At 39.5% G+C, this 13,285-nt stretch overlaps 1 protein-coding gene across 21 annotated transcripts in view; it reads right to left on the reverse strand.

The window, feature by feature from the left end:
* Positions 1-13,285, reverse strand: part of ANKS1A (ankyrin repeat and sterile alpha motif domain containing 1A) — a 122,717-nt gene that overhangs the window by 51,137 nt on the left and 58,295 nt on the right. The gene's annotated exons all lie outside the window — the stretch shown is intronic.

Consider the following 13,285-nt stretch of genomic DNA (forward strand, 5'->3'; position numbering starts at 1 on the left):
ACAAGTGATAGCCTGGGGTGGAGATTTTCTCCAAAGGCCTAGTCAGATTATTATCAGCCATGATTGGACATATTTTTTAAAGGGACTCTGGAATAATTTTTGGTCAGCAGCACCAAAGAGCAGCTCAGGTTTGTGGGTTTCATTCTATCACCAGGCAAGTTGGAAGCAGAGTTAAAGCTTCTTGTTCAAAGCTAGAAGCTAATATGCATCCAAAAAAGGCCTATTGCTATGCTAACTGCTAATACTTTTGGAAACACAAGCTAACACAAGCTACAGGCTTTTTCCTTCTCAACTTTATCCAGCAACTTTTCTTCAGCAAACCAGTGGAGGATCAGTTGTTGTACAAAGTGGGGCATACCCTCCTAATATTCTGAGTCTCTTCCCCCCCCCATGTCCCAAATCTGCAAAGCCATAGTTCAGCCTTTCTACTGTCACCCACAGTCGTTTTTAATGCATTTACCACTGAATGAGATGCTTACTAGATTCTTCTGCTCACCTCTGCTTAGCCAATCAAAATAATCACTACCAGAATGTCTCCAGTATCTTTGTCCCACAGAAATTGCTTTGGTGCGGCAATGGATTCTTTTGCTCATTTTCCTCCCCATTTTCCTCAGGAGTGATGGGGTGAGCTAAGATTTAGAATGAGTAGCCGGGGGAGGGGTGGTCCACTGGTAGCACTCTCTGTTAATCAGCCCATCCTAAGCCAATTAGCACCATGCATTCTTCCTGTAGGTGTTCACAAGCCAATCAGAACCATGCTTTTTTCCTGTGCTGCCATCTGCAGCATGTGCCAGAAAGATAGATACTCACAGTGGGACCCTTGTTTACTTATCTTTTGTGTAAGCATGGAAGGGCGAAAATATTAACCTGAAGTATATTTTTAATAATATTTAAATTGCAGAATGTGTTCTGATTTTCATTTAGGGTTTTAACGAAATTAAAGGGAGGTGATATAACTACAGTTAATAAATTAACACCAGTTACCCAGGCATAAGCACTACTGAATTCATTAGGACTTATTTCAGAGTAGACAGGTAGCTAACAGAATTAGATTGTTCATGTTGCTGCTCTTCTATAACCAGCTTATCTTATTGAATCAATTAAAGCAAGTGAGCCTGGTTTCTTTTCATGTCATTCATGATTCTTTTCTCACATTTTATTCTCACAACCCAGTGGATATCCCAAGGTCACCAGGGCATTTCATAATTGAGTAGTGGTTTTAACCTTGATTTCCTACACCCTAGTCCATTTAATATTCCTCTGCATTCTGGAAAGAAGGCAAAGTAGTAGGTAAGTTAGGGAGGGGAGGACAATCTTTTTCCATAAGGCTAGAAGGTTAGGGGGACCTAACCTTCCAGGGTTATTTGGCACCTTTAAGAATAACCAATTCACGTTCCAATCCTAGCTGGGAGCCCTCCCAACTGAATTTAGTAAGACTTGCTTCTGAGTAATGTATGGTTGTGACATTAACTCACACTATGAATTTTGACAGCAGGACCCTTCCTTAGCTATGGTTAGACACTTTTCAGTTTACTTAGGCACCAAGTACTCCTATAACTGCAATGAATTTGTTTCAACACCTCTGCAAGAGAGGAGGGTGAAAAGAAAATCAGAACTTTGTCCTGTCAATGCGACCTCCTTGGTCCTTATTGGCCCCACCTACATGACCCCCTTGGCCACAGGTAACCCTATCAGGTCCAGGAACTACCAAATGTCACTGCAGCAAACCTAGTGTTTTAAAAAATATTGTATACAACTTCAGACCTCCTTCATCCCTTTCAGAACATTAGAGAAAGATGCCTGACAAGCTTACCTGGACTTGCTGCTGCCACATAAAGCTTGGTGTATGTACCTTTGCATGAGGTTCCAGGGAGTAGCAACAACATATCTATAGAGTGCATCCCCCAAGTGTTTCTCTTTTCTATGTGGTTTTTCCCCCAGTCAAACTGGGGCCATTACATAAAATGTCAAGCAGCTCTGAAAGTAACAAGTTGCTTCTCTTGCCTGCATTGTGTGTTCCCACTACAGTTCAGTGCATCTGTCAACTATCATGGAACTCTAAGGAACAATGTTTTATTACTGGAACTTCAATTATTCTTTCCTATAAAATCAATGCATATGAGGTAATGTTACCCAGTACTGACCGGTTTAATGATTATGGGAAAGAGGTTGTGTTTATTTGTAGCAGGGATTTGTGATAACAAAATAGTAAAAAAGTAATCAGCAAAACAGTGGGTGGAAGACTATATGCAGTGCTTTTTTAGGGTAAAAAAAGTGAGGTGTCAGTACTTATGTATTGATATAAGTGTCATAGGTGCCAGCACAAATTGGGTGCCACAGGCAGCAAAAAGTGAGTGGTGTCACAAAAAAAGCCCTGACAGCATGTATATTTTGGGCTACAGCTGAAAAGTTGTATAAAATATCATCTCTTTTTGTTCTGTGTTATGTTCTATACTTCTAAAGGCCACAAAAGCCACAAATTAGAAGTGCACAGTTTTTTTATTTGACAGTCCAAACTACATCTTACAAAATAACAGCAAAACAGTACTCTGGATAAGGTTATGTTGGTGTTAATTTTCAATTCTTTGTTTCTAAATTTACACAACAGCACAATGGAGAAGAAATCTGATTAAATTTGTAGTGAAACTGACTAGCTAGCAAGCATAAAGAAAAACACTACTATGGGTTTAGGGTATGAATGGATTTCCCTCACACCGCACAAAACATGAGAATTTAGATAATAGTTAATTGTACAGCAAAACCTAAAATACAGGCCGTATGGATGTGGAATGCTATACAGTCATATCTCAGGTTACGAATGCTGAGGGTTGCACATTTTCGGGTTGTGGACCGTGCCAAACCCAGAAGTACTAGAACGGGTACTTCCGGGTTCCGACGCTCACGCATGTGCAGAAGCACAAAATGACATCACGCGGATACACAGAAGCGCCGGATCGCATCACACGCATGTGCAGAAGCGGCTCTGTGGGTTGCAAACGTGCCTCCCACACGGATCATGTTCTCAACCCGAGGTATGACTGTACTATGCTTCTCATTACAATAGAGTAGCTATATGTCTGGAATTTCCCAGACATAACCGGGATTCGGTCGTCAGAAACAGTGTTTGGGTGTGAACTGGATAAATGTCCAGGAAAATCTGGATGTATGGCAACCCATGTTGGAAGTGTAGATTTTGGTGAATTTCACTAAAAATAGCTCAAAAACTAAAAGCTCAACAATTTTTGTGTCCGGATTTTCACTTTTTGAAATATGGTGACCCTACATTACAAAACAACAGCCAAGCTTCTTAGGATTTGTTTACTTAGCTACTAATGACCAAAATCAACTCTAGCTTACAGGTGCACTTGTGCTGTTGTACAAAGTGCACACAAAGAGACTCATAGAAATTAGTAAATGTAAACTGCATTTTCATTCTTGCTTTAGCTTAATTATGAGCCATACAAAAAAAATCTGTTTGAGAAGAGCCTTGTTTTTTTCCTGAGGTTGAGTGCACCTGTAAGTAAATTGGCTTTTTTAAAAAGGCAAGAGCACAGCCAACATTTTTTCTTAATCTAATTAAGAAAATTTAATCAGAGGCGGTGACCATTTTTTGCACGTCCAATTGACATGCAACTGCTGACACATGCATTGGTCTCAGCCCCAGGACAGGGGCAGAATGGGCTTACGCAGAAATGCTGACAAGCACAATGACCCTGAACTCAACCCCTGCACAAACGGGGAGTTGTCTGTATTTTAATGTAATTAGTCTCTTTCTTCTATTTTCTGAGGAAGCTGTAACTTCATATGCTCAATTTAAAAAACCTCTTGACACAAATATAGTTTAGAAAAGGCAAAGCTAATAAATAGGCTTTATGGAGCCTAAGCTCTTGGCATATGGGCACATTGTAAAATATAATTTACAATGCAGTGCAGGCTAAGAAGCTGCTGAGCAGTAACAGCCTCAACTAAACCTGAAGTGATATTTTCATTTTGAAAATAGAGCCTATTTCAAGACAGCCTAAAACAGGAGTGGGCAGAAGATAGATCAGAACCAACTGAAAGATCTCTAGGTGATTTGAAGCAGATCAGCAAGAATTTCTGATTCCCAGTTTAACAATGACAACAAAATTACTTTGCCATCCTGCTGAATCTGCAGAAGCCAAAAAAAAAAAAAAGGTTTGTGTGTTTCTGTTTGTGAAAGGGTTGTAATTTCAGTTCCGTTTTGGCATAAAATAAAACTTCTAGTCTCAGAATTCTTTAATTCTAAGCATCTGCTTCTTGCATCTGTCTCTAGTTGGTGAGTGACAAGTTCTAGCAAAACAACAACAAAGTTCCTGCAAGCATGAAGCCTGCCTACCCCAGTCTATAGAGAAGTAGCACTTCCTGAAGATAAAAAATTGGTAATCAGATTATTTCCTAGCATTCCGTAGGTCTGGCAGACCTCTGCAAATATGGCTTCCAATATATTGTTATTTCTTCTTATTGCTTCCTGACATGCAATGAAACTAGAAACACCACAAAGGTTGCTTTTTGTGTGATCATAGATACAATCCATGTTGGTCCATAGAAAAGTAAGCACAACAACATAAGACCAAACCAAAACAACTCTCATACTTTCAGGTTATAGCGCTGTAGATACATACATAGAAAGTTTATTTGCATTGGCCACTAGCCATGGCAATAATGCTGTAGATACCATCAAGAGCATGTACAGAATCTATGGCCTTCTGCACAAATAAAATTATGTTCATTTATACACAAACAATGGGACACGGGTGGCGCTGTGGGTTAAACCACAGAGCCTAGGACTTGCCAATCAGAAGGTCGGCGGTTCGAATCCCTGCGATGGGGTGAGCTCCCGTTGCTCGGTCCCTGCTCCTGCCAAAATAGCAGTTCGAAAGCATGTCAAAGTGCACGGAGATAAATAGGTACCGCTCTGGCGGGAAGGTAAATGGTGTTTCCGTGCGCTGCTCTGGTTTGCCAGAAGCAGCTTAGTCATGCTGGCCACATGACCTGGAAGCTGTACGCTGGCTCCCTCGGCCAATAAAGCGAGATGAGCGCCGCAACCCCAGAGTTGGTCACGACTGGACCTAACTGTCAGGGGACCCTTTACCTTTACCTTATACACATACAGACATTATACACATTTTGGGTAAATCAGCTGCAAATAAGTTAATGCTGATATTGCCTTAGAAAGGCAAAGGCAAAGGCAAGTAATATGTCCCAGAGCATGTGAAAAGCTACCAATGAAGGACAGCTTTAGCATTTGAGAAGGGTAAAAGGAAAATATGAAGTCATATTCTTCTCAGTAGCCAAGAGCAGTAAAAACCGTAAGATTCAGTTTATGAATTACATGACCACATTGGACCACAAGTCTTAAGGGAATCTAAAACCAATGCATAATTAAGGTAATATATTACTTGTCACTATCCTTCCTATAAACCAAAACCAGGGCTCCACAAGATAGCAATTACTACACAGAGAGCAAAGCCAGGGCAGTTTATGATGCTTGGCTAATTTGGTCAGCAGCTTCATGCCACAGAATTATAGGTTTGTAAGTTCACTGTTATTTCATTCCACATATACATAATATAGTAGGCTTGCCTGTTAAGAGCTTGGCAGCACCAATATCGAAGGCTTGAAAATTTAATGCTATTCTTATTAATCTGAATTCAAAGTAATAAAATAAAGTTGCATGCCTTACAAATTACCTAACCAAATGCATGGCCTTTCCTTAACAAGGAATATTATCTGGACATGGACTAAAGACATAGCAATTTTAGCAGAAATATGTACCCTGGCTGCCTTTCCTTTCAAAAAAAATCAGACAGCTCACTTTCATCTTGAATGGATCACGATGGAAAGGTTAGCAACACAGACTGAAAACTAGATCCTAAGCAGTCAGGTGAAGATCAGCTGGGAATCTGGAATAAGCTTGGGATCCGAAGCTCTGAAACAAAACATGGATAACTAAAGAATCATCCATGTATTTTCAAGAAAGCAAAACCTGTTTTGAAGAAGAGTCACCCCTCCACAGATAAATTAATGCTGCTTTAAAAAAAAAGAATGTGTAGTTTCATTTTTCATCATATACAGTAGCGGCAGCATTTACCAGAAACTTTTCCAATTCACCTGACAAATGTTTGCCGATGCATATAACTTTTTTATTATTATATATAAGCACTGCAAATTCATACTAACAAAAAAACTATTGCTCTAGCAACATGTGATCTTTAGTTAGTGCAAGAACAAGAATTCTATATTCAATGCCCCAAAATCTGTCAGATCAGAATTAAAGCTATCTCATGTTGGCTCGAGCTCCACAAAGCTGAGAAACTGAAAATCAAAGCAGGTGCTCTAACAGGATGTCTGCAGTTTAAAGTATTTACAGTGGTGGTATTCTATAGATTTGTGTACAGTACTTGCAATACAAACCATATACAGTATATGTAGTATATTACAAGGTTCAGTTGCAAAAAGCATTGCTTCACATGACTTGTTGCAAGGCAAACGAGCACATATTCTAAAGACAGACTAGGAACAAATTAGGAATTATAGAAAGGTCCATGCAGAAGGCAAAAGGGAAAGTTGCAAAGTACAGTTGTATCTTGGATCCCGAACACCCTGGAACTCAGATGTTTTGGCTCCCGAACGCCGCAAACCTGGAAGTGATTGTTCCAGTTTGCAAATGTTCTTATGGAACCCAAACATCCAACGTGGCTTCCAAATCAGAACCCAAGATTTGGTTTTCAAACGTTTTGGAAGTCGAACGGACTTCCGGAACAGATTCCGTTTGACTTCCAAGGTATGACTGTACACGAAAAAAGGGGGGGGGGGAGAGAAAGTAGCGTGGGATAATTTGGTAAGGGTGTCTCAACATTAGACTAGAGCACTGTAGTTATGCTTCCAGGCATTGCTACATAGTAGTGATATATATCTGATCTAAAATCAGAAGTGACAAATATCTGAGAATCCTTGGCACAAGTATTCTACACGCCCAGTCAAGCTGGCAATGTTTCCAGTCCTGGATGCAGCTGATCTACATAATAGGGAGAGTCCATGGGCTGGCTTTACATAAGCTGCACAAAGATGCACAAATGAGTTGCAGTTCTGGCTGCTATACAGCCTGCGTTACGCATCACATTTTTCCTAGATGACCTCTGTATGGGGAACTGCATATGCAACATGTGTCTCTCAATATGTCATGATTACACATGTTTGGAAACCATACAGGTCCCCAATGTGCAAACTGTAACAGCATAAAACATTTTCTGTTAAAATTACTAGTACATTTACAGGATGCCTCATAAAACTGATGCAAGCAGTTTAAACTTGTTTCACAAATTATGATTGGAAATTGATTACAGTGGTACCTCGGGTTAAGTACTTAATTCGTTCTGGAGGTCCATTCTTAACCTGAAACTGTTCTTAACCTAAAGCACCACTTTAGCTAATGGGGCCTCCTGCTGCAGTTGCATCGCCACTGTGTGGTTTCTGTTCTCATCCTGAAGAAAAGTTCTTAACCCGAGGTACTATTTCTGGGTTAGCAAAGTCTGTAACCTGAAGAGTATGTAACCTGAAGCGTATGTAACCCGAGGTACCACTGTACATTGTCAACAAGGTCCTAGCAACTAATGGTAAATAGAAATACCAACTAGGTAGGATTATTAAGGTGGGGGTCTTGTAGTAAGGTTAAAGCTTACTACAAGAAGTAGTAATGGTATGTAATGGTATGTAATGAACTGAACTGAAAAAAGATGTTTAAAATAACATTTGTAAAAAAAAAACCCCAAAACCAGAAGCTTTCCTTTTGGGAATTATAGGGAAAGAACTACCCAAACTGTATAGAAATTTATTAATGTATGTGATTACAGAGGCAAGAACGTGCCCAAAAATGGAAAGAAGTCGTCCCAGCAAAAGAAGAATGGATACAAAAACTTATGGAATATGTAGAAATGCCGAAACTTACCAGAACTAAGAAATCAAGATAACAAACATTTTACAAAAGAATGTAAATATTTTATGGAATATTTACAAACAAACTGTAAACAGATAAGAACATTGGCAGGATTATTGTAATAGCCTGCAGCTTTATAAGAGTATATATTTAAAGTTGATGAGTAAATGAGCAAATTAAGTTAATTTGGATTTGCAGAAAATATTAAAAATAAATTTAAAGAACAACAGAAAGGGGGGGAAGGAAGTCAAGTTTTGAAATGGTAAAATGGTTGTAAAATTATTGAAATGTATAAAACTGAAAATCATAAATAATAATATAAAAGGGATTATTAAGTTAGGGGAACAAAAAATGTGTATTGTAAGCAGGACCAGACAAATTTTAAACATTGTTTATTACATTTATATCCCACCTTTTCTCCAAAGAGCTCAAGGTGGCACACATGGATCTCCTGCTCCTCATTTTATCCTCACAACAAGTTTGTGAGAAAGGTTAAGCTGAGAGACAGTGACTGACCCAAGGTTAACCACTGAGGTTCATGGCTGAGTAGGGATTTGAACTCAACTAAGTTAGAAACAGAGATGATCACTAAAATCAATTACTTACGTGATTTCAGTGAGTCTACCCTGAGTGCAACTTAGTTAGATACCACCCTTTGTATTTTCTAATTTCTTAGATATTCTGTTGTTTGTAAAAGATATTGCTTCAGGCCACTCTGTTTAGATGTCCCTAAAATTGTTGTATATAAGCACAACTGGATTTCAGAATTAGCTGAAATCCCTTGCATATAATTTTTGTTATGATGTCTCTGAATTAAATTTACAGTGGTACCTCGGGTTACATACGCTTCAGGTTACAGACTCCGCTAACCCAGAAATAGTGCTTCAGGTTAAGAACTTTGCTTCAGGATGAGAACAGAAATCGTGCTCCGGCGGCACGGCAGCAGCAGGAGGCCCCATTAGCTAAAGTGGTGCTTCAGGTTAAGAACAGTTTCAGGTTAAGTACGGACCTCCGGAACGAGGTACTACTGTCGTTGTTGTTAGTCACTTTCTTCACAAAGGTGACCAACAGCAACATACAAAAACAGTATAAACACTAAAACCAATTATAACAAACACAGCCAATAAAAAGCTAAAACACAGCTTATATAGTCTGGAAAAAAGAAAAACACATCAACGTAGACAAGACAGGTCTTACAGATTCTGCCCACTAAACAAAGCCACAAATTCAAATCCAGGGTCCTGGAAAAACAGGGAGTTTTTGCCTGGCACCTAAAAATAGATAAAGATGGCACTGGGCATGCCTCTTTATGGGGAGTATTCCACAAGCAAGGAGCCCCCAGTGAAAAGGCCCATTCTCGTGCTGCCACTCTCCGAACTTGCTATGGAGGGGTCACATGAAGAAGGATGCTAGGTCCAAGTTGGTTCATGAGGGGAGAGGTGGTCTTTGAGGTATCTGGATCCTGACCTGCAGAATACTTCATAGGTTAAAAGGAGAACTTGAATTGGAGACTTGAAACTAACTGGCAGCCAGTTTTGTTGTTCCAGAATTGGCGTTACATGTACAGACCACTCTGCCCAAGTCAACAATCTGGCAGCTGTATTTGTAATAGCTGCCGTTTCTGAACCATCTTCGAAGGCAGCCCCCTGCAGAGCTTGTATGAGGTCTGGGGTGGGAGTCTTGTTAGAATAAAGTTATAAACTCAAACAAAGAAGCAGCCTGTTCTTGGTGCAGGGCACCCAACCAGCTTAGCCTTCCAAGACCCAGGAGAAGTGTACTCAGCTGCCCCACACTCTGCACAGGCCTGTTCAAAGGAAGCCCCCCCCCCCCAACGCATTGCAGTAATTTAACCTAGTGGTAACCACAGCATAGTTAACAGTTAAAGTTGGTGGAAGACACTCGGTGCCACCAAGGCCACTTGAGCCTCCAACAACAGGAACTAATTCGGAAGTACCTCCAAGCTGCATATCTACTCTGATCCCATCCATCTGGTCAAGGGAACCACCCACTAAGTGTCTTAGTCTTGTTTGGATTGATATTCAGATTATTGGCTCTCATCCAGCCCATTACCAGGTGAGACATGGTGAGCACACCCATTCATAAATAAGTAAAAATAAGTATTAAGTACTGCTTTGCTCATTTGCTTGAAAGGGCAGACGGTTCTTTAAAATAATCAAAGCCATACAAAGTGGAGTCTAAAGTTGTTCTACACCTGAAAAAATGCATCTATACAAGTTAAACACGATTCTGAAACTGGCATGCCAGCATTTCACATCCTGGCAGAGGCATCACACATCCTACTCCAACCTTCAAGTACAAAAGCAATTTATTCACATTATGTAAAATTTAGTGTGCTTTGACTGCTGCACACTGAATTCACGTCAGCTGAATATTTATGAGCAGATTACAGAAACAAATTTACCACTTTAGCCTTCAGCTAAGTTTAAAGGCATTCAAATATTTATACTAACTACAGCCCACTTCAGACATAAGTTCAATCCTTAATTTATTCCACAGTGAAGTGAAGCAATAAGCAAGGTTCTGCTATATTATGTTTTGCTTCTTCCTTTGATATTTCTATACCCTGCTTTTAAGCCATTGTCAGGATGCAGACTTCAGCCTTTGCCATTCAACAAGCCTAGAAATTGGAGCAGAATCTGAGGTATATAGTGTGCCCCATTGGCTCAGAAAAGGCTCTTACTGACAAGCCAGTAGTATCTGTCTTACTTAAGGGCTCAAGGTAGCTGGAGCAGATAGATTCAGGTAGGTAGCCGTGTTGGTCTGACACAGTCGAAATAAATAAAAAATTGTCCAGTAGCACCTTAGAGACCAACTAAGTTTGTTCTGGGTATAAGCATGCATATGAAAGCTTATACCCAGAACAAACTTAGTTGGTCTCTAAGGTGCTACTGGATAATTTTTTATTTATTTGGAGCAGATAGGGGAGATGAAATTCTGTGTTGAAGGCAAAAATCCTTGTGCTAACAGGATGACTTTGTTGGATACCAGCCTTCATCTAGACTCAGCTAGATAATGGTTAATGGTGACAAGGAAAGAGGAATTTCACATGGGAGAAGAGGAAGGAGTATGATCTCCTATGAAAGGAAAAGTCTATTTTCTAACCAGCTCAGTAAACTGCATATGAGTTAAAGCAGTTCTTTTAACAGCAATTAGCGTTCTGCTAAATAGCTACCAAATACATGAGTCAAGAGCTAGACTTGCTTTATTTTTTCAAAATGCAGCCTAGACTACCATCAGAACACAGATGGGACAGGAAATAACCATTAGTACACAACAGCAGGATGAGTAGCTGTTCCAGCAGTTCTCTATAGCCCTAGTATCACTGACCCCAATCAGAGTCTTTAAAGATGAGGTAACCAATAATTCTGAAAGAAACAGACTGAACATTAAAACATCATTGGAAAGGTATTGTGAAAGCTCTTCAATGCCCTGTTTGGGAAACAGAACATCTTGAACTATTTAAGGCCACTATATACAAATTTAGACAGCAGTTGCACTCATTTATAATTTTCCAACACAAAATATTTAGATAGGAGTTAGTAACTAAGATCAAAACTGCAAGTGTTAATGGCAGTATTCATTTTTGCAATGCATGAGACAGTTTCCAGACCAAGAACTGTTATTATATGCAATGTAATATATTTACTCCTAACATAAATTGAATCATATGTAGCACTTCCAGCAAACAGTACAAAATCATCAGTCATGGCATTAATCCACAGCAATGCAAACAGAATACACCACTGTGCATAACCACCCACCTTGATAAAACAAATATTTTTTTCTGTACAGGTATTTTTATTGTTTCAATATTAAAGGAATCCAATTCCTTATGGAAAGACAATTCTGTGCTGTTTTGTAAAACATAGATTTTTCTGCAGTCGGCTGATTATATTAATTTTGCCTGATACTTCCTTCAGCTGTCAGAAATAGAGGTGATTATTTGGCAGGTGAAAATTTAGGCATGTGTATTGCAGATACCTGAAAACATTAGAGCACAAAAGGGCAATGTACTGAATCCATAAAACCAATGAACTCAGAGCTAGCACAAAATCTGCAACCATAATCTTCTAGACCTCGACCATAGATTAAATGTGTTCCACTCCCAATTGTTCTTCCTACAACTTCCTATACTTTTGTCATGTGATGGACTAGCCTTTTGCAGGCAAAGCAAGAAGAAAAATGCTGTGGCATATATGACTCCGTATGTATATGGACTTGTTTGCATAACACTGCTTGGGCTAATTAAAGTCCTAAGTGAAGACAGATACACCCAGGGAATCATGAACTCTTAATCCCACCTCTCCTCCCCTGCCCCCCCACTCCTTTCTATCAGTAGCCCACCCCCTCCTCAGGATTATTATTTGCTACCTATGTAGTATTGGTAAAAGAAAAGGTGGTACTTTTTAAAAAATAGACAGTATTACCGGTACTTCAAAAATAAGACAAAGAATGCATATAGTGTTAGATTCGGAGAACAATGCTTCCAAAATAATCCCATGTTCACAGTATTTTTGGAAACTATATCCCACTGTTACCCTGGCTAGGTGGGCGCAGGACAGGTCCTCCTGTTATTTTAAGTAAATTGTCATATTCCCAAATGTGCAGAATCGTTTAATATAAAGGTTAATCTATTTCTTATGATTACAAAGCCATACCACTGAACTATATACATAGCGATTCTTTTACATAAATAGTGACTCCATTATTTCACAACGGATGTAATTTGCCAGACAAGCGAATTCCCTTTACGTTCGTTTTAGACTGGACATGTAGTTCCTCAAAACTGACCCTCAGTTGGAGTTTGAGCCCCTTTTAATTATTTAGAAGCAGTTTATACTTGCATCTTTCATGTGACTCTACTTTTAGAGTCCGTAGAATCAGCATTACTGAAGAATGCTTCAGTAATGCTGTGGTGAAGCTTCAAGAGGGACACTTAATCTTAGCTGAGTTATTCACTAAGGCAACTTTCTATCAGCAAGTTTAACCAGTTAGTGGTCTTGCACATGTAACAGTAAAGCTGGCTTTCTATTAATCTTCTGAACTAGTTCCTTTAAGCTACCTGTGCAAAAGTATTTAGGAACTCCTCATCTTTACTGATGACTTCTCATTTATACAAAGCAGACAGTGGTGACCTAGATATGTGACCCACTCTTTTCTACAAGCTATTCTAGAGAGAATAAGCTGTGGAAGCTTTTCCAATGTGACAACTGATTCTCCAGCACTTTCAGCTTCCTCCCCCCCCACCCCCACCCCAGCAGTACAGAATTCATTCTACAAAGTCGCAGACAAGCCAGGGGAATTCAC

The sequence above is a fragment of the Podarcis tiliguerta genome (genome assembly GCF_965153285.1).
Source record: "Podarcis tiliguerta genome assembly, chromosome: 6".
NCBI lineage: Eukaryota > Metazoa > Chordata > Lepidosauria > Squamata > Lacertidae > Podarcis > Podarcis tiliguerta.